Source organism: Zophobas morio, unplaced genomic scaffold (genome assembly GCF_036711695.1).
Source record: "Zophobas morio isolate AGI-343-1 ecotype UQ-CSIRO unplaced genomic scaffold, CSIRO_AGI_Zmor_V1 ptg000021l, whole genome shotgun sequence".
Lineage (NCBI taxonomy): Eukaryota > Metazoa > Arthropoda > Insecta > Coleoptera > Tenebrionidae > Zophobas > Zophobas morio.
The window spans coordinates 13,974,333-13,996,015 of record NW_026972126.1 but is presented as its reverse complement, the minus strand read 5'-3'; the positions used below and the strand labels follow the sequence as shown (position 1 = coordinate 13,996,015).

General features: G+C 41.4%; 1 protein-coding gene across 1 annotated transcript in view; it reads right to left on the bottom strand.

Annotated features, from left to right (window-relative positions):
* LOC135133221 (protein gooseberry-neuro-like) overlaps positions 1–21,683 on the bottom strand; it is a 177,189-nt gene that overhangs the window by 115,162 nt on the left and 40,344 nt on the right. The window contains exon 2 of the mRNA XM_064061547.1: positions 4,998–5,041. The gene's annotated coding sequence lies outside the window, so the exon portion shown is untranslated. The remainder of the gene's footprint in view (positions 1–4,997; positions 5,042–21,683) is intronic.

Here is a 21,683-nt window from a genome sequence, read left to right as displayed (position 1 = left end):
GGATCTGAAGTTACAGGGCTCCTATAACTTCCTTCTATTGGTTAAAATACGACTGTGTTTGAAGACTTGATGAAACAGCATTTTCCTTGTTCCTTTTTGACCCAGCATTTACGTCTTGCCAAATTAAGATTTACTTTCACTCCAAAGCAATTTAGTGATGTAAACAAACAAAACCGAAAATAAAAATAAAACGACCAAAGTAGTTAAAATATACGTTTCAAAGGCGCTGAAAGCGTCAGAAGGCAATTTGGGCATTATACTTAACCAGGTAAAAGCATTTCGTCGTGAGTTGGTTTTACGCGAGGTCAAAATCCTTTTTTCCACCACTTTATCCTTTTATTCCTATTCGTAATAATAGTAATAGAAAAGGAGCCAAGTTATAATTTTACTGATTTAAATGGCTCGGTGCAAAGTATCCATCACTCAAACCTCTCTTTCCTGCTTAGTAAAATTAGATCGAAAAAGCGGCTACCTGTATAATTTTCTAAAATAGCGCTTCGGCGCTATAATTATACATCGATCGGAATTATCTAACCTTATTTCGAAACGATATACCTTTAAAAGCCAATATTTAACAACTTTTTTTCTTTTTTCGATGGTACGGTATATTGGTGGTCCACCATTAACTAATTATATGGATTTAAAGGACTGTTATTCGAGGCTCTTTGCCCAAGGCCTGTTACGAAACGTAGAGAATGTAAAACAAAGCGAAAAATTGCGGATTAGGAAAGAGTATCTTTCACCAAAATATATCGAAATAAGAAACATCTTTCAGTTGGTCGAATTTTAGGAGTGAACGAAATGTTACCAAAAAAACGTCTCCGGATATCACAATCAAATTAGTAAAGTGGCTCGATGCTATCGATGATCTAAAGAAGATCGATTAGATCGGATTCAATTTTAAACAGTTCACAACTACTACAATGTATATTGAAAAAGACTGGACTGAAATTTAGCTCAACTGACACTACGAGAAATAATTTAAAACGACTTCAGTCTGCACTATTTTAAAACCAATGGTTAGTCATTTCCCGAATGAAAAATTTCAGCAGTTGCTATGAAAAGAATCATCAAGAGACTTTTCAGTGATTCATCCAGAAAATTACGTCATTTAAAAGATGTTTCAATTTTAATAATTTACTGGAAATACAGAACTTTCGCAAAGAATATGACCGAAGAACTGCTAAAAGTGTGCCGCGTGTTTAAAGCAGGATTTGGCAAATTCAAGTATTGTGCAACAAGACTTGGTATTTTTCTACTTCATGATATTCGTTCCGACCGCTTTCGATAAACATTTTCAAGCGGAAAACTTATCAGGATACAAGCGTGATGTTAAATTAGATGCTGTCAGAAACATTTATTTTCTAACGATATAACAATAGTTCTGAGCATGACTATATATACCAAATGTAGACAGTTCCAGTGTTTTTATACCAACACATTTTTTGAAAAATCCTTCCCAACAAAACTAAAATTCATAACCTAATTACGATACAATTAAATACCCCCCACCGAAAATAACGAGAACCAAATTAACCGTGACAACCCTGTCGCCGTGCCGACACTGCGCAAACTCGAAAAATCTATTTCGTATTAAAAATATGCACCGTCGGTCGCTTATAAAAGCCACCTGTGTACCACATTCTTTGACAATTATTTGCGCTCCCCGATTCGGCACGCATATCGGAACAATCTTCAAGAACACAGAAGTTCAAAGAGTCGGACGTCGAGCGGGGGTGGAAACGATGCAGATTATTGCTCAAATTTAAAACTATGTTTTATGGACCGACACGTGACTCCAAGTCGACCGCCGCTTTTATTACTGGGCCGCCTCTGGTCGATTCTCAAATTAAAAAAATAAAAATAAATCCAGCAAGCCGCTTTCAGCTTGGTCGTGCGGGCCCCTTTAGAGAAGCAAAATGCTGAACCGCTGAAACAAACCTTGAAAAAATATATGTATTCCGTGCGGTGTGTAATGCAGACTTTTTTTTCCAGGAATAGTAAATATAAATTTTATTGCAGTACGAATGAAAAAATGGTTGGAGCTTCGCCGAATATAAATATGATGGGCAACAAAATTTTTATGTTTGTGCCATTATTATTATTTTTTTCAAAACAATTTTGTATAAAATAAAACATAATAGAGGAAAAGTTAATTGTTAAAGTTTCCTAAATGTCTTTTTGAAAAGAGAATTTGTTTCTTGAAATAAGTACAAGTATTACAGAAAAAGGTATCATATCAAAAGATGTGCAGAGAACGGAAAGTGGTCATTTATATAATAATATCAAGGTAGGTATAACTGTAATAGTACGCAAGAATTGGCGGTACGGACAATGTAAAATATATTTAAAGCAGATAATCAACGAGAAAAAATATCCTCTCAGCACTAATAATAAGCTTAAGTTCAAGTGTTAATGTTTATACATTGAAAGAATGTCACGTAGGAATTAGTCTGATTTGAATGATTTTGTCTCCTCAAAGCAGAGGACAAAAAATTATTGATTAAGCCACAGTCGAACAAAATGTTTTGAATATTATAATATTCAGCTACATAAGCCTGACTCGTAGACCTATATAGGGACACTCTTCTTTGCAGATGAAAGAAAGGTCGACGGTTCGATCCCCGGCGGCATGTCCAATTTTTTTTATTGATCAAATCAGGAACGATACATCCCATTATTATATTATGACCATTGTACTGTACGTGTCGGAAATGACATACGTGTATTTCCTGAAATGTTGGTCAGAACATTTTCCAATAGGAAACTTGCTAGAAATAGGTGTAGCCTTGCGCAATTGTTTGATCGTTCACCTGATTTTTCCTAAACGTTCAGTCTACTGTACTCCCAAAATTAATACCGGGTGATTTTTTAAATTTCTGCTCTAGTTACGTATGACGGTTATGTCAGCAGTGAAACATATCGCGTAACTTCAACTCGAAGGTTATGTTTTGGTTTGCCTGAATATCCAACCCCATTTAGAAAAAGTTAGGTTATTTTAAGTTGATGCCACGAAGATTTCAAATGTTCTAGAAATCATACCAAATCTTTTATTTATAACAATTTAAATCATGAATACCACACTTACTTTACAACAGTTGCTAGACCCTTAGCCCTTAGGCCCTAGACACAAATTTACTCTTCGTTTCATAATTTCGAACACTCGGACAAAAACCTCTGCAATTCGGGCTTTTAAGTCGTGATTATTGAAGTTGAGAAGTCCTCGAATAGCCTTGATTCACTCGCAAAGACAATAAAAAGCACTTGAAAAAACAGGCTTTTGGTAAAAATCGAAAAACTTATAGGATTAATGAAAATACACGTGCAAACAACACTCGTAATTGTAATATGCTGTATCTATAGCAGTTAAAATATATGTTCACATTTGTATAATATTCTGTCAATACGGGTGTAATCGAGTCTCCATTTCCTATCAACGGTGGAGAGGTGCGAACCGACACTCCGTGCCAGACCAAATATAAACAAGTTAAACATTTACAACGCGAAAAAACAACAACATTAATTTTTTTTTTCATTTGCCTTCTTGTTTATTTTGTTTTTTTAAGTAACCTTCTTCAGCAAAAACTAAATTACATATAGTCAGTGCGAATGGTAGTATGACTATTTCGTCTTGGAAGGGTACATTTTACAATTTATAGCTCCATTTCCTGTGCAAACAAACTCGGACAAATATGGAAGAACTCTTTTCCTACATCCTAGAGACCTAGAGATTTTCGTCATTCGCCATTGCATTCTCTTTAAACAACAGGCAAAAGTTAATTTTCATATCAAATAAACTGAAATACGTCTCTCGGACCATTAAATCTATTGCATTCAACATTGATTTGACTTATTAGTTTGTCCAAACAAATTATAACGGATGGTGCTGGTGGTGTGACAAATACGCTACATTGAAAAAGCTGAAGGTTATTTCAAACAGCCTTTACATATTTTATTGGTATTTCAGGTTTTGAAATTGCAACAAATCGGTCAACTGATGTTATTTGACGACATTAAAGGCCACATATTTTCTAAAAAAGTAGTGAAATCCGATACGAAATTTGATATATTATGTTTGACCTATCCAACTATCAGTTAAATTTCGCACATTCGAAGAAACGTAATCGTGCTGGAACTAAATATTAAACTCCCACTTGACCACCGTTTCGGCGATTCTGAGGTGTCTCGTCGTTTCCTCGAAACCCTAAACTGCCCTGTTCTTGGCATCCTTGGACAATAAATGGGGCGTAAATTTTCGGAAATGTGTGTGCAACAACAGTAGCACGGACGGTCATAAAACAATTACGTTCCGGTAGCTTCCGTTAATAAAAGCCGTGTGATGGCCGAACGGTGCACTAGTTGTAAAAGTGTCATTGGAAATGATGAGTTTACGTCGTCTAGTAAATCTTAGCTGGATGAGGTACTTTTAAAAATTATGGCGTGGCAATAAAGTAATCAGGTTGCCAAATAGGGACTATAAAATTGAAGAATACACGGGGTGCACTCGGTGTATAACTTTCGACTTCAGGCGAAGACACGGCTATAAATCACCACGGAGGAACAGAAACCATTCAGGCCTTTCTTTACTTTGTCTGGAAGGAAGGTTGTTGTGAATGACCCGAATTTAGGAATTCACTGGTAATAGCTTTTGAAGGCAGGTATAATCGCCTAATAATTGCAAGAGAAACAACTAAAACAAGAATCGGAAGTTCATTATCGTAGCATACGCTTCGGGTATTCAGCATGACAGCGCAACAGCTCATACAGATCAAATAAGTTTGAACTTTTTAAGGGAATTTTATGATGGCCATTTAATTAGCTCCCACACAGATCATATCTATCCACCTCGTTCACCTGATTTGACCGACTTTGAAATACACTACTTTTAATAATAAGTGGAAACAACTGAAGATGTAAAAGTGAGAATCATACAAGAGAGTGAAGATGCTGTGTTGATTTATGTATCGAAGGTTTGTTAGTGTATAATAACTACTCACCACCGCCAGCCCATCAACTTCTTTTGTTTAGGAGGATCGTCACCCTGAAACAAACATGAAAGTTAAAAAAAAAGATACGTAACAGGAGTTAAATAACCTATAAAATCACACAGAAAACGTGGTCCCTGGTCTAATTTTTCTTATTTATTTTATGTAAAAATCCTTTGATAATTAAATAAATGTTTAAAAATTGTGTATATAATTTACACTAAAGAACCATCATTAGTCAATATTGCTTGCCCAATTAATATTTTAGTAGTATGTATTTTAAACTATTTTTTGTAAACCATGTTTAAGTTTAATATAATAGAGTTCTCTATAACATCGAAAAGAAAAAAATATGGAATAGCTAGGACAGCAGCAGTTGAAATTATTAGACCAACAAATTGAACGTGACTAACAACAAAATAAACCTCCATTCATTGCTCCTAACAATAATTTGTGAGTTAATGAAGCTAATTTGATACTATGATAAAATAACAATTTAACTCACGCCATTGAACCGAGATAAGTATGGCCTTTAGTCATCTATTTTGTTCCAAATTAAAATCGTCAACTCTAGACCATAGTTGCCGGGAGGAGCTTATGCAACATGCTTCATTATTAAAATTACCTTCTAATAAAATCGATTATGCGTTTCATTAATAGATTATCTCAATTATTTTAAATAACAGGCTTTCATAATTTACATTTCAATGATAATCGGTTTATCTGTTCTTGTCACAGCCTCAGATCTCTATCAATCACTTCCGATCTTTCCCACACTTAATTAATTGTTGGCTTCGTTTTACGGAATTTATTTATCTTGTCATTAGGAACACCGAACGGCTGCACATTTCTCACAAGGCCGCGATCGCCACACTCCAATTCATCAATGTAACCTTTAGACAGTTTGACTTTATAGCTATTGGCTACTGTGTCTTGTTTTTAAAAATCGCATACATCTTTGAGCTGTCGTCGGGCAATAGGGGCTAGAATTCCGGTGGTGCAGTTGACAAACTGTGACAATAACGGACCTACAATAGGACACAATGAGGCAGTGCCTCGTAAAGTGGCGTTTTTGGACTTGTATGCTCTTGGGGGGCCACTATGGGGGGCCTTCTGAAACTATCTCTCGGGAGATACAATACATCAACAGGTGTAATTTGAACAGGAAAACAGACGAGTTTATAAGATGAAACCAGTGATTTATGTGAGCGAGATAAAAAAAAAATCAAACGAAAACCTGCTATTTTTTATGTTTATTTCACAAATAAAGTGATATGATAACGTTAAATTTCACGCATGATTTACTAAATGTTAAGTTGGATTTGCAACTATCAAACCTATTGTGAACTACGTAATAAATAATTGACTTTATCGTTGAGACAACAGTATTTCGCTAATCACCTTTAATTAAAAACAGTTTTACAAACTTTCATAAAACAGTTACAACCAATGTAACCGCAACATGAATTAGTTTAAAAATTAAATATTTGTAACAAACAAACTCGCGGTGCGAAACAAATAATAGCCAGAATATTTTTAACTCAATCCTCTATTGAAATAAACCTTATTATAAATTATTCAAGAAATATTTACAAGTATATAATTTTTGCATCACTGCCACTTAAGACTACCTCAAAACGTATACAACTTATATTAAAAAAGTATTTGATTTCAGCAAAACTACTCAGAAATAGCTGTTATTCTATATTACTTTACATAAAAAAAATAAACTTTTTGCCACAGCATTGAATATGAAAATAAAAAGTTAATATAGTGCTAGCATGAAAGAGGATTCAATTTAATTCTGTTCGTTGTATTGCTTTTTCACTGAACCGTTTGGATCACAGCCTACTAAAACGGTTTATTTAATTATTTAATATAAAAATGCGTAACTATAGTATCCCACTCCAGACAAACTTTGTTACGCACAAAAAAATAGTCTTTGGTTGTAACATCACTTCATAAGAATAGAAAAAGAACGTCGCCCCCCCATTAAATCTTGAACGTGTTAATTGAAATATTTGGTGGACCCACATTAGGTGTTAGAAGAAACTGTAAACACGTGGACAAAGTTGTAAGAGCTTTTCTGCTACCGTCACTGTTAAAATTTTTGTACCATTACTGGATTTTGAAAAAATGTCCTGTTCAAACTTGTACTTTTAGTAGAATAATAATCAATAATTATCTGCAGGTTATAATAACTTCATTATTTCAAACTGATGTACGATAGTCACAGTTTTCAAGATGTAATTCTGTCACATCTTGTGTTTTATAACACCGTATGGTTGTACACATTTGCATACATTGTATTTTTAGATTAGTAAAACAATAGATCAATTGTTTTTTTATTCTAAACACAATCTCATATATATATACATATTGCTAGCAAGGTTTTTCCACTGTATTGCATACTAAGTAGTCCATAGATTTTGGTAACAGTGTAGATTGTTGGAGTAACATATATTTTAATCAATTGTAGATGAGAACTTGTGAGAACATCAGGGCAAGATACGGAAGTAACGTCTAAAATTGCGATTTATATAGCAAGTTGAAAAATTAACGCTAAGGTTAACAACATCTTCCTTGCTTCTGCCTGGATCATCATTTCTCTTGTCGCATTGTGGTTAAGTAAATGTCTCTTCTAAATGTCTCGAGGTCGCAATTAAAATCTACTCCTTGATAACTCCATTCAAGTAAGCTGTTCTTATATCAAGCTGTCGAATTTTCATGTCTTTAGCAAGAGTTGCGGCAAGTGTAGCACGTATAGAACCCAGTATGGCCACGGAAGTAAATGTCTTGTAATAGTATATTACATACCGAGACGGAAAGTATTCCACACAGGCATGGTACTTTTGCCGAGGTTTGTATACTATTTTATTCACAATCGTTTGATTTCTGGTTAATATGAGTAACTCAGCAGGCGTTGAAAAATACAAAAATTGACACAACTTGACAAGCAATGTTTAATTAATAAAATTTTATTTAAAATGTCAGATGATGATATGAATTGTACTCCTCCCGAACTTCGGGAAGCTGCAAAAAAAGTGACTGGGAACCTTTTGCCAGAAAGAAGCAAGTCACGTTATCAAAAGGCTTTCCAAGCATACGTTGATTGGTGCGCCCAGAATAAATTACAAAATATTACGTCGGAAAATGTTATGTTGGCGTATTTCGGGGTACTATCTCAAGATAAGAAACCAACTTTATAGACAAGTTATTCAAAGCTGCGAACCACATTAAATATCAAACAAAAAGCTGATATTTCCAAATTTGTAGAACTAATAGTCTACCTGGAAAAGCAAAATATGGCATGTAAAGCTGAAAATGTAGCATTTTTACGAAAGAGAACATAGAACAATTCTTAAAAAATGCACCATTGGAGTTTCTTCCTCAAAAGGCCGAAATAAATATATTTTCACTATGAAGAACAGTAGATTTATCTCGAAAATTGCTAATAAAATTCAACTTTTAACATTGACAAACATCAAATTCAAGGCTATAGCCGGTGATAATAATATGAAATGAAATGGGAACACCAATCAAAAAGTGTCAAACTCTTGACCACAGGGTCTCCTTACATTTATAATCGCTTATTTCCATCTACCGTTAATTAAATACACTGCGTTTCAAATAAAATGCACCACCTAGAAGGAGTAGGCGTAGAATGTTGAAATTTGGTGGAGAAGACTGTTGCATATAGACATACATTTGATTAAAATTTGAATTAAAAACTACAACTCGTTTTGATAATATACCGGGTGTTAATCGATTTTTATTAATTTGTTGATTATCTTTTAAAGATACTTGAGTAAGATTCTTTTGCAATTTGACTTGACATTTGTCATGATTGTGCTTGCAAAAATGCTACGAGTTCGCACACGAGGTAATTTTCAACAGATAACACCTATTGAAAGAGGGCGAATTATTGGGTTACATGAGGCTGGTTTACCATTTCGGGAAATCACTAGAAGACTAGGCCCAACGTATTCTACGATATCAAGAACAAGTCGAGAATGGAACAACGAAGAGCTACAAATGCGTCGCAGGGGTACCAACCGTTTCAGAGTCACCCAAGAACGCGAAGATCATTTGCTAAGAAGAAGTGTTATTCAATACCCCTGGTAACCATAACGATCAGTCGGGATGGACTGGATGACAGCAATTAGGCACAGAATCCGAGGAGTACCATCTACCGCCAAATTCGTTCCTTTGGCTTGAGATCTTATGGTCCAAACTGTAAACTTCCCTTACCACAAGAACACAAAGCTACCAGGCTTCACTGGTACCAAGATGGGCAGCAATGGCTGTAACAGTGGAATGTCATAATGTTTAGAAACGAGTCTAGGTTTTGTTTGTGGCACTCTGATGGACGCATACGTGTTCGAAGGCCTCGAGGCCAAAGGTAAAATCTGGAATTTGTACAGAGACGTCATACCGCTCTAACACCTGGAGTAATGATATGGGGTGGTATACACATCTGTTGAAGTACCCCCTTAGTGTTCATTCCAGGCACGCTAAATGCCCGGCGTTACATCTATAACGTGTTAAATCAAATTCTTTTTCCTTACCTCTAGAACCGTCGAAGAACATCTTTTCAACAAGATAATGCGTGGCCTCATGTGACCATATTAACTTAAAGTGTGTTTGAAGAAAATAACGTCAACTTCTTACCCTGCCCTGCCCGATTACCAGATTTATCAACAATTGAACATGTTTAGGATGTAATGCACAGAAGACTGCGCAATTTACCACATCCTCCAAAGACTTTGGAAGAACTGCTGCAACAAATTCAAAATGCCTCGAATGAGATACCCCGACAGGCAATAGATCATCTCATTTTAAGCATGCCTAGAAGAGTACAGTCTTGTATTCGCGCACGTGGAATTTTAACACATTATTAACATTTCTTGTGTTAGACATTTTATTTATTTTTTTTGAAATTTTAATCAAATGTTTGTCTATATGCAATAGTCTTCTCCACCAAATTTCAACATTCTACGCCTACTCCTTCTAGGTGGTGCATTTTATTTGAAACACAGTGTAATTACACATACGTAATGTTTTACGGTTGCAAGTGACATTCACATTCATCTCTTGGGTGGAAAGTGACGGTTACTTCCATCTCTTGGGTAGAAAGTGACAGATAAGTGACGTATGTCACTTTCCATCCTTAAGATTGAAGTGAAATATGTAATAGCTCACTTACAAACTTTTAAAGAGTTTGAAAGTTTCACATTACTGACCGATTGTGAACAAAAATAATTATTTCGCATAAATAATGCTTTCTAACTATAATGCGCTTACCATCCGGCCTGTCCACAAGCCGCCTAGAATTATTTTTAACTAAAAACTTGACTTCACAAGCCATAGCATCTATCCACTCCGGATATTCGTGTCCAGACAGGGCCTTCAACGTGGAAATCTCAGCGACATCTACATCATTCCAGAACAACTTGTTTAGCGTATTCTTTCAAAGTTGTCCCGGTCTTCTAGTTCTGATGATCCTCAACCCTCCAAGCCGTCGAAATGGTGTCTGAATACTTTTTCATCAATCGATTCGGCTTGTAGGCAGATTTCCTAGCAATTTCTATATCAAACCAATCACATTCGGGGTCCTTCTTATTAAGGAAATTCTGGTCGCTTTCTAAGAATTTCACGTCTCTCGTAAATTCAGTCTTTTTGGGGTCCGGCAGCCATATTTGATACGCCTTTGATTGATCAGCATATCCCACAAAAATCACTTTTTTGATCTATTGTCTAGCTTCACCTTAATTGGTGTCTTGTCTAAAACGAATGCCCTATATCCAAATTCTCGGAAGTAGTAGACAGTTGGTATGCTGCCATTTCAAATCTGGTATTTAGTTTTTGCCTCGTTCTTTTTGTAGGACATCGGCTTCTGATGGGATACGCCGTAGATGCAACTTCAGAGTGATGATGACAGATCGGCAAACGGTAAATGTGCGGTTCGATTCCCACCGGGGAAGCAACATTTTTCTTCGCTTACCTACAGGATTAAGAGGCACCGAGCCATTTCGATCAACGTTCTATTCATCCTCTCCCCCATCCCGTTCTATTGCGGCATCTAGGGCTAGGAAGTTGTGAATCAACATTTAATGCCTTTTGATTAAGAAAAGATTCATTAAATTCCGCATTCACGTACTCGCCACCGTTATCGGACTGAAGCTCCTTGATGGGTACATCGTGTTTCTTCTCGACGAACGCCTTGAATCCGTTGAACTCTTCAAACGCCTGACTTTAGTGAATCGTACCTCAATCCATCGTGAGCAATCATCAATGAAGGTGAGGAAATACAACGATCAGCCATTCGAAGAAACACCATCGGGCCACATATGCCTGTGTATATAAGCTCCTACTTGGTCGTGTTTCGATCTGTTTTTTACGAGAATGGTGATCTGGTCGTCTTCCCCTTGAAACAAACTTCGCAGCTCACATGTTCTGTTTATCGGGTAAGGTTAGGCTATAAATAGCTGCAGTCTAAGGGGCCAATTCCAAGTTGGTGGCGCAAGTCACTGGTGCAGCGCAACTTTATAATGCTAATTTGGGTATCAAATTGTTACCGGATCAAAACATCAGAGCGCTGCAACCAATGAGAATCCTGGAATCGTGCCGAACTGGTGGGCGGAGCTGACGCAAGTCTATAAAAGTGGCGCGGTTCGGGAGACTCGTGGCACATCATAGTCGTGAGTCGTCAGTTGGAGAGGAAGGTTGTCTGTTCCGGTGGTGAGTTTGCTTTTGCATATTTTTTGCTTTTGTGAATCTGCCGTCGTGCTGTGACCCAACGCTCCAGTGAAGTTCACCGAGTTCGCTGCGTTACTGTGCTTTTCAGCGCGCTATCGCTAGCATCCCTTGTGCAACGTTTCGCAACGTTTTCCATCGGCTACGCTGCTTTTTTCAAAGCGATTAGTGGTCGATGTGGCACAAATAATTTCGCAACCACAACACGTCCCAGGCTCTGTCAGTGCCACCATGGCGCAGGCAGGGGCCCCAGGAGATGCCATGCTGTCGAGAATCTTGGCCATCGTGTCCAGGATGGAGGCAGCATTGAAGAAGCATGCCAGAAGGATCTCGAGGATCGAGAAGAAAATGGAGGAGGTCTACACCCCGGCCGAGACCTCCACCGACGATGACACCTCGGACTCGGACGAGTCCATGGACATCACGTCCGAAGAGGCCCCCCTGGAGTCCCCCTTCGAGGAGGTCCCCACCGCCAGAGCTGGCGCAAAGAGGCCAGCCACCCCCACCCCCCAGCCAGTCTTCACGACTGGCAATATGTTCTCCGCCCTTAGCGGCGAGGAGCAAGCCCCCACGCCTTCCACTTCGGCCAAAAAGCCGAAAATTGCGTCTCCGCCCCCGACCGTGAAGCCCAAGCCACCAGCCAAGCCCGCGGCCACGGAGAAGCCAGCCCCATCTGCTGCTGGCAAGAAGCAGCAGGTCAACCCCAAGCCCCAGAGGGCCCCCCTTGCTGCCAAGCAGCAAAAGAAGCCCCAGCCCCAGCCCCCGGCAGGCCCAAGCCGGGACACCGCCAGGGCCAAGCCCGCCACCACCGCCGAGACCACCCCGGTCGTCGACGAGACCCCCGCCGAGCCCCGGCCCGAGCCCCAGGAGGAGACCATGGAGACGGAGGTCCCCGTGGTGACACCACGTCCCCCAACCACCCCGAAAAGCAGGATTCCGCCCATAATCCTGCGGGACGGCCAGAGATGGTCAGAAGTTTCGCGTCGGATGACGGATAACTCCATCCGGTATTCGAAGGCGAAATCCACCCCGGAAGGGGTGCGGATTCAGCCAGTCGATGTGAGCGACTTCAGAAGCCTGGTAAGACTTCTGGACAACATGAAGGTGCAGTATCACACCTTCACGCTCCCGGAGGAGAAAACTCTCCGCGTAGTCATCCGCGGCATCGCCGTAGGAGTTGCCAGCCAGGAGGTGTTGGAAGACCTGGAGTCTCTGGGTCTCCAACCAATTCAGGTCAGTCGGATGAGCCGAAACGACCGCCCGATGCCCCTCGTCCTCGCCGAGATGCCTATGGCCAAGAAGGCCGAAGTTTTCGAGGTGAAGACACTTTGCGGCCTCTCCGTCAAGGTGGAGAAGCCCCACAAGAGGAAGGATGCTGCCCAGTGCCACCGCTGCCAGCGGTTCCACCACTCCCAGCGGAACTGCAGGGCCGAACACCGTTGCGTCAAGTGCGGCGCCGATCACCAGACCAGCGACTGCGAGAAGCAACGCAGGCAGCCCGCGAAATGCGCGAATTGTAGCGGGCCACACCCGGCCAGCTACAAGGGGTGTCCCAAGTTCCCCAAATCGCAGCAACAGAAGGCTTCCAAGAAGCCTCCCACATCGTCCAAGACGACCGCCCCCAGGACCGCCGCCCCCAAACGCGGTGCCCTCCCCAAGGCCACCCCAAAACCTAAACCCGCTCCCGTTCCCAAGAAGGTCGCCCTCACGGCTCGCCAACAGGCCGACCTGCAGCTCCAGAAGACCCAACTGATGACCGCCATCGCCGCCGCCAAGGACTCGCAGTCCATGGCGGAGAAAATGGCGGCATTCCTTCCCCTCCTTTTTAAAAATTAGATGGGTAGTACGCCACTAATTGTAAATTCATTACAGATCGCCTTCTGGAATGCCAATGGACTCCGGAGCGGGCGTTATGAACTCGAAGAGTTCATGGAAGACCACCAGCTCGATGCCATCCTCGTCAACGAGACGAACCTCCTGTGGGACTCCCGAAATCCCAAGATGCCGGGTTACACCTTGCACCGAACGGAACGACGGGACGGAAACGGGAGAGGAACGGCCATCTACGTAAGAAAAGAGATTAAACACTCTTCTTCTTACGTCCCCGATCTCCGACAACTAGAAGCGACGGCGGTAACCGTTGTGACTGCGAGAGGGCCTCTGCGCCTAATCGCTTGTTACAACAACTCCAACACGCTCCAGGTTGAAGACATCGCTGACCTCGTCGCAGGCGAAGAGGCCACCATCGCAGCTGGCGATTTCAACGCCAAGCATTCGGACTGGCACAGCCGCCAGAACAACGCGAACGGAAGGCGTCTCCTAACCTTCCTCCATAACACCGCGGAAGTAGACGTCATCTCCACCGAGGAACCGACGTTCTACCACCGAGCCCGACCAGATGCACCAGGTGATGTCTTGGACATTGCCCTCGTCAAGAATCTCCGACACGAAGTGGACGTCAACGTCGTCGACGAGCTCCACTCCGACCACCTCCCGGTGATTATGCGCATCGGGAACGAACCCAACGATCCCGCGGCCAACATAATCACGACCACGGACTGGACGAAATTCGCCGAACATATCAAGGGCAACTTTGGTGAGTTTGTAACGAATTTCCAGGACAGCGAGCAAGTCGAAAGAGCAACCCTGGACTACGAAAATCGTATCCGGGCCTCCATCGACGCGACCTCAATTCGACGCCCTGTGCGGCCATTCAAACGGCCCGCGATACCACAGCGTATCGCGAATCTCATCAGGGAAAAGAACAGAGCCAGACGAACAGCACGACGAACTGGAGAACAGGACGACCGGACTGCAGCGAACCGCCTCCAATGGGAAGTCCGGCGAGCACTGCTCAATCTTAGGAACGAGCAGTGGGAACAACGACTAGAATCCCTGAACACCGTGGACGGATCGACCTGGAAAATGGCCAAAGCGCTGAGAAGCGACAAGCGGCAACTTCCACCGATCCACAGCGCGAACAACGGCATCGTCTTCACAGAAGAGGACAAAGCCGCCGCCTTCGCTCACAGTCTGGAGAACCAATGCCAGACGAACATCGACCCTGATGCAGATGACGAGCACCTGGACCTCGTCGAGGAAACCGTCGAAGAAATTCGAATGGCAGAACCCGACGAAGACGACCAGATCCGCGAAGTCCATCCCGACGAAATCCGCGAAATCATCCGACTCCTCAAACCCAGGAAAGCCCCAGGCCCAGATGGCATCCCGAACAAAGCATTGAAGAACCTCTCCGACGAAGCCATCGTCGCACTAGCAGGTATAATTAATGCAATGTTTAAATTCCGTCTTTTTCCAGCTAGGTGGAAAGAAGCCCACGTCATTTTCATCCCGAAACCGGGGAAAAATCATATTTTCCCGGAAAATCATCGACCCATCAGTCTCCTCTCGTCCGTGGGGAAGATCGCTGAACGTGTGATTCGGAAACGGCTAGCTGAGTTCGTCAACGAACGAGGCGTAGTCCCCGATGAACAGTTCGGTTTTCGCCCCCAACACTCAACCTCCGAACAACTCCTCCGAGTAGTCGAATTCGCCGCAAAATCAATTGAATGGAAACAATTGACTGGCGCGGTGTTCCTCGACGTTGCGAAGGCTTTCGACACCGTCTGGCATGATGGACTTGTTTACAAGCTTCACCAAGCAGGCGTGCCGTTGGCGATGGTGCAGCTCATCCAATCTTTCCTGGATTCCCGCACGTTTAAAGCACGCATTGGGCACGCTTTATCTGCGGAGCATCCAATTAGCGCAGGAGTCCCCCAGGGCTCGGCGCTTTCCCCGCTCCTGTACGCGGTTTTCACCGCGGACATACCCAAACTCCCCCGAACTAGCCTTGCGATCTACGCGGACGACACGGCTATCCTTACGCGCTCCAAAATGCCGCACCTCGTAACCTCCTACTTACAGGAGGCCGTGGATGCGCTGGAGGAGTGGTGCAAACGATGGCTCATTACAGTCAATCCAGAAAAGAGCACTGCGCTTCTTATCTCGAAAAGACGTATTGGGCCTGAAGGAAACGTCACGATGTTTAACCGGGTCATCCCTTGGCGGAGCCAAGCAAAATACCTAGGTGTCATCGTCGACAAACGGCTGTCCTTTATCCCTCATATTGACTACATCGTGGCCAATACGAACAAGATAAAGGGTTCGTTGTCTGCGCTGATCGGAAGGCGCAGTAAGGTGTCGATCAGGAACAAGTTGTTGCTGTATCGCGCCATCATCCGCCCCACCATGTCCTATGCTTCAGTGGCCTGGAGCTATGAACCCTCCAAAACCCAGTTCCACCGTCTGGAAGTCATCCAGACGAAAATTCTCCGACAGGTTTTCAAAGCCCCATGGTTCGTCAGAAACGCCCAACTGCTCCGAGAGGCCAACCTCCCGCCGCTGAAGGAGTTCCTGCACGAAGTCGCCCTCCGAGCCTTCAGGAAAGCTGAAGAGCACCCCAACCCCCTGGTGCGAGAAGCCGTCGACTACGAGTTCGACGAGGAAGCCCCCCCCAGTCGCAAGCGGCCCCGTAGGGCGCTGCTTGAAGACCGAATCGGCAAGTAACACCACCTGCCGTCTCCACCGACCGGCCTTTCCCGGCCTTCCCAACTTCCCGACCGCATCGCCTCCAAGGTGTTGCACATCTAACGCCAGCGCATAGCGCATTTTTTCTGTTTCAGATCTCTCCACCGGCCGCAGGACCGCGAGGAAGAGCCGACGATGGGGGCCAACTCCTAGGCAATCAATAGCTCAACCGAGCTCGGTAGCGCAGCCCCCGCTGTGTCTACCGGGATGCGCGTTGTGGGTGTAAGGGACAACGTCCTGGTACCCGAGCAGAAGAAGGAGGGGTTTTAGGGCGGTAACCATTCCCCCAGTACCACCGTAGGCCGCAGAAGAGGCCAAGAACCATTACGGTGGTCTGCGTAGACATTTCCCCTCCACCAAAAAAAAAAAAAAAAAATCGGGAGACTCGTGGCAGTCGGCAGCGAGGACTAGAGGAAGAAGAAGCCATCCAACCACCTCGGGGACCTGGAGGAAGACCACTCCGGCGCTGGTGCGGCCGGCCGGCGACCCAAGGAATCCACTCCAGGGGCCCCCGTGACTCGTTACGCTAGTTCTGCGTTTTCTTTCAACACCTTTTTTCCCGCTCCTAATTTCGCAACCTCTCGAGCGCACGTCTTTCTCAAGACGGAGCCCGTCGTCGTGGGGTGGGTTCCACCACGTCCAGAAGCCGGTCCCGTAACAAAATGCTGGTTGCTAGGGGTGACGGAATAAACAAGCGCAATTTTTCGAGATAAATTGCGCCAACTTGCACTGCCTACTAGAGGTGCCGCAACTCCATGGTGCAAATTTCAATGGAAAGTTCGACAAAACTGCGTTTGTTGATTCCGTCACCCCTAGCAACCAGCATTTGATACCCAAGTTAGCATTATAAAGTTGCGCTGCACCAGTGACTTGCGCCACCAACTTGGAATTGGCCCCTTAGATGCATCGACGAGGTCCTAAAAATTCACATGGTTGATTCATCTGTACCAGAATTGAAGACAATCTTTAGACAACTTTCGATTCGTGAGGTAGTACAGATCATCGACTCGCTTTGTCTTTTGTCTCAGCTTGATATTTGGGGAACCGCACTTAGTATCCCTATTGAACACTTCTACATCGCACAGGTCGTCATTTCTTTTGATTTTAATTCTGTCAGTGCCTTTCCCTGTGATTTTTTCAGATGCATCGCTAGCCAATTTTACTTAACCGCCTGGGTTGCTGTCAACCTTCATGAATATGTTCATATCTCGACACAGGTGGAACGTGCATACGCTGTCAAGACACCAATTACTCTCTCGGTCGCCTTGCTTACGTTCTGACACAGTTCGACTTTCACTTCGGTTGATAAAAGAACTACAATTGCAGAAGTGTTATTCTTCCCCATTTTGAGTGGACTATGCGACTGTCTATGTCCTTTGACGACACTTGAAACACTTGAAGTTGAAAGTTTTTTCCTTCTTGTCGTCCTTTACCTCATTTGCTTTGTTCTTTTTGTTCTTCTGCTTTTTCTTCTGGATGTGCATAGCACCCTGGTTTGAATTCGACGTTCTCATATTCTTCCTCGCATTACACTCGTCGATGATTTTCGTTCACAGATTGTCAGGCACTGAAAATGTATTACGACTTTCAATCACCACTTGCTGGCAAGCTATGCAGTAACATGTCTGCGAGTAAAATCACCGTTTATGTTTACTTCCATCTCCGTTAGCTTATTGAACGAATCAAAAAATTCACATAAGTATTCGTGAATGTTGTCACCTTCGTTCGTTTCTTCAAGGTAAAATTCTTCAGTAACAATGCTTTCCGTGCAGGTCTTTTTGACTGATACGTATCCTCGAGTTTTTGCCACAGTGTACGAAATGTTCTATAATTCCTCATCAGTTTCAGCAGATTTGCCGTCCGCATTCAGTATTTATTACCGACATGTAAGAAAAAAACTAACAACAACGGCATCCTAACCTCCAAGAGGGGTTAAACTGTCAGTTTGGATTGTGTTTCAACGGAAACTAGATCAGAGCACTTGGAAGTAGAATCTCGATGAGTACTATTTATCACCGAATACAATCATCTGGATTAGGCTCGTATAGTCCTTGTTTACGTCTTCCTCGGACACGATAACGTAAAGCTTTTACACTAAAGGAATAGACAACACTGGGACATTGAGTGTCAAGAAGTCGTCTTCAGCAAATAATCCGGATTTTGTTTGTGCCATTCTTACGGATGTGTAAGGATTAGAGGACCTAAAGTTCAAAGGCAAAATTTACAATTTTAACTCCCGGGGTGATGGTGTGGGAAACAATACGGTACGAAAGCAAATCCCATCTAGTATCTATTTATGGCCACATTCTCCTTCCGCTGCTACAAGAAGTTCTAGAAGTAATTTTCCAACAAGATAATGCCCGTCCTCGCATCGCTAACATGACTTTCTTAATCTTTTGCCCTAGCCGCCACGGTCACCTTATTTCAATCTAATCGAACATGTCTGGGACATGATGAAGAAAAGACTGCTTCGTTCACCTCATCCTCCCAACGCGTTAGATGAATTACGTCCACAGTTGCAGATAGCGTTGAACACGTTGCCTCAAAATGCAATCGATCATCTGATTTCCAGCAAGTTTTAGAGTGCGCCACGATGCAACAAATTAATTTTTTTGCAAATAAATTTTGTCATTTTTTGTTAAAAATTGAATCAATTAGTTGACCTTATGCCTTATTTATTTCTACAAAATTTCAGCGTTCGAAGTCTGCTCCTTCAGAATAGTACTTTTTTTGAAACCTAGTACACAACACAAAGCAAATATATAATGTGGAGTGAGGGACGAATGTTCAAATGACTATCACAAAATTTAATTTTTCTAAGAACTTAAAAAAAAAATCAGTTCCTTTCTAAAGCCCCGGATCAGAAATATCCAGTGCTGGAAGTAAAGAAGGTGATGTTAACTAAAATCTCCGAAAAGATTCAGGAAAAAAGTGAGTGATTAATCCCTCAAGTAGAAACACTTTTCAATGACATTCATTCGGAGCGAGAGCCCATTTCTATGTCGACGGTGTCAAAAACCCTACGAAGCCAAAAACTATTACAAATGATGAAAAAGCTCTTAATGTCCTCTTAGACACAAGAGAAAATCTCAAAATGTCAGTCTCACAATTAGCACTGAATCACAATGTTAGTAGAAAATCAATTAAAACAATAATGAAAAAGGAAAAGTTCCACCCGTACAAAATCCATTTGGTACAAGAGCTAAACAAAGATATGGATAATGATAATCAACATGTTGGATATTCAGTAATTATTTAGTGGAAGATTGGTTGCTGATGCCTGCTTTCTTCACGGCAGTATCAATGGGCATATTAATCAACCATATTTGTTAGGAAAATTATCCTTCTTGTTGCCTGTAATAAGTAGCCGGATGACACGCAGTAAAAACATTTTTAGGGTTCCAGCGTCAAGTATAACTCTAGCCCAGTACCATCCGCCGAAAAGAATGATGAAAGCTGATCTGAAATTTCTGTTTGAATTGTCGAAAACTCGGTTTAGGTCTCAGATTTCGTTATATTATAATAAGTTATAGTTTTATTTTATTTTATTTTAGTTTAGCTTTTTTGTAATATTCAGTATGACCGTTTTTATTTCTTGTTTATATCATTTTGTATTTGTAGTAATGGTAAGAAATGATTGTTTACTTTTGTTAATTTCTCTTGTTTATATCTTTTTTTAAAATGGAGTTTTCCGTAAATAAAGTAAACAATAAAGTAAACATAAACATAAACAAGATGATTTTGTTCGTAGAGTTGAATTTACCGAAATTATTATGAACAGAAAACAACAAGACGAAAATTTTATCAACATGATTTTGTTTTCTGACGAATCTACGTTCTGTTTAAATGGTCGTGTGGACAGACATAACTGCAGGTACTGGTCTGACACAAATCCATACTGGATGGAGCAAATTCACACATAGCGTCTAGAAAAACTGAATGTTTGGTGCGGCATTATTGGTTACCATGTAATTGGTCCTTTTTTTATCACGCTTTTATTAGCTTGGGTTGTATCTATGTATGTATGTAACGGAATCTTTGAGCTTAATTTTCATCGGTTTCTAAAAGTCTGATCATCTTGAAACTTTGCATACGTCTCAAGGATCGATGACAATGCAATAATTTGATAACAGTTTCCCATTATCCTTATTAGGACCGCCAGGATCCTCGATCCTACGGAGACCACTGAGTGGTTCTTTCTAGAAAAATCTAAATAAGTAATTAATTCCCCAATTTATGAATTTGTCGCAGACTAAAAAATGAAAAATAAATAATAGTTTAAAAAACTAAAAAAACACGCTTTTATTGCTAATCGAACTAAAAACTAGAAAATAATTTTTAATGACAGAGTTTAATATTACAGTAGTAGAAGATCAAACAATCAATCATAATAAATCACCTCAAATTAAAATTATAATAAAATTTAAGTTTTTAACAGAATAATTCAATTCAGAGTAAAAAGCGTGGGGTGCATTTTACTGCGGTTCATAACTATCCTCTCATAGATAGTTGCCAATAGAATGATTGTAATATTTAAAATATCAAGCACCCCACGCTTTTTACTCTGAATTGAATTATTCTGTTAAAAACTTAAATTTTATTATAATTTTAATTTGAGGTGATTTATTATGATTGATTGTTTGATCTTCTACTACTGTAATATTAAACTCTGTCATTAAAAATTATTTTCTAGTTTTTAGTTCGATTAGCAATAAAAGCGTGTTTTTTTAGTTTTTTAAACTATTATTTATTTATTAATGGGAATTTAAATTCTGATTATAGTGCTTGGACTTACAGAATTGTTTCCCAGTTATCAAAATCCGGAGTTACCAGCCGAAACTATTTGGTTTCAACACGGCGGTACTCCACCCCATTTTGGACGTCAAGTGCGGCAGTACTTTAATCAGACTTTTCCCGGCAGATGGTTAGGCCGAAGGGGTACTATTGAGTGGCTTGCCAGGTCACCGGATTTGACACCGCTTGACTTTTTTTTGTGGGACTATTTGAAGAATCGCGTTTATATCAATAGACCGATTTACAATGAAAACTTACAGGAACGCATACGTAACGAAATTGCTAGCATGCGGCCAGAAATTCTCATTAACTCACTACAAAATTTTATTTAACATCTGTAGCAGCGGATGAGAAATATCAAGTAATGGAAATAAAGAAGGTGACGTTAATTAAAGTCGCCGAAAAGATGTAGGAACAAAAGTGAGTGATTCATTCCTGAGCAACAAACCTAATGCTGCTGTAGGTTAGATAACACAAACGTATCTTGAACACCAGCTTCAAGTCAGAGATCTAAAATCGCGTCGTTTGCATCTGCTATATTTTAAAAACAGATTTTTTGTT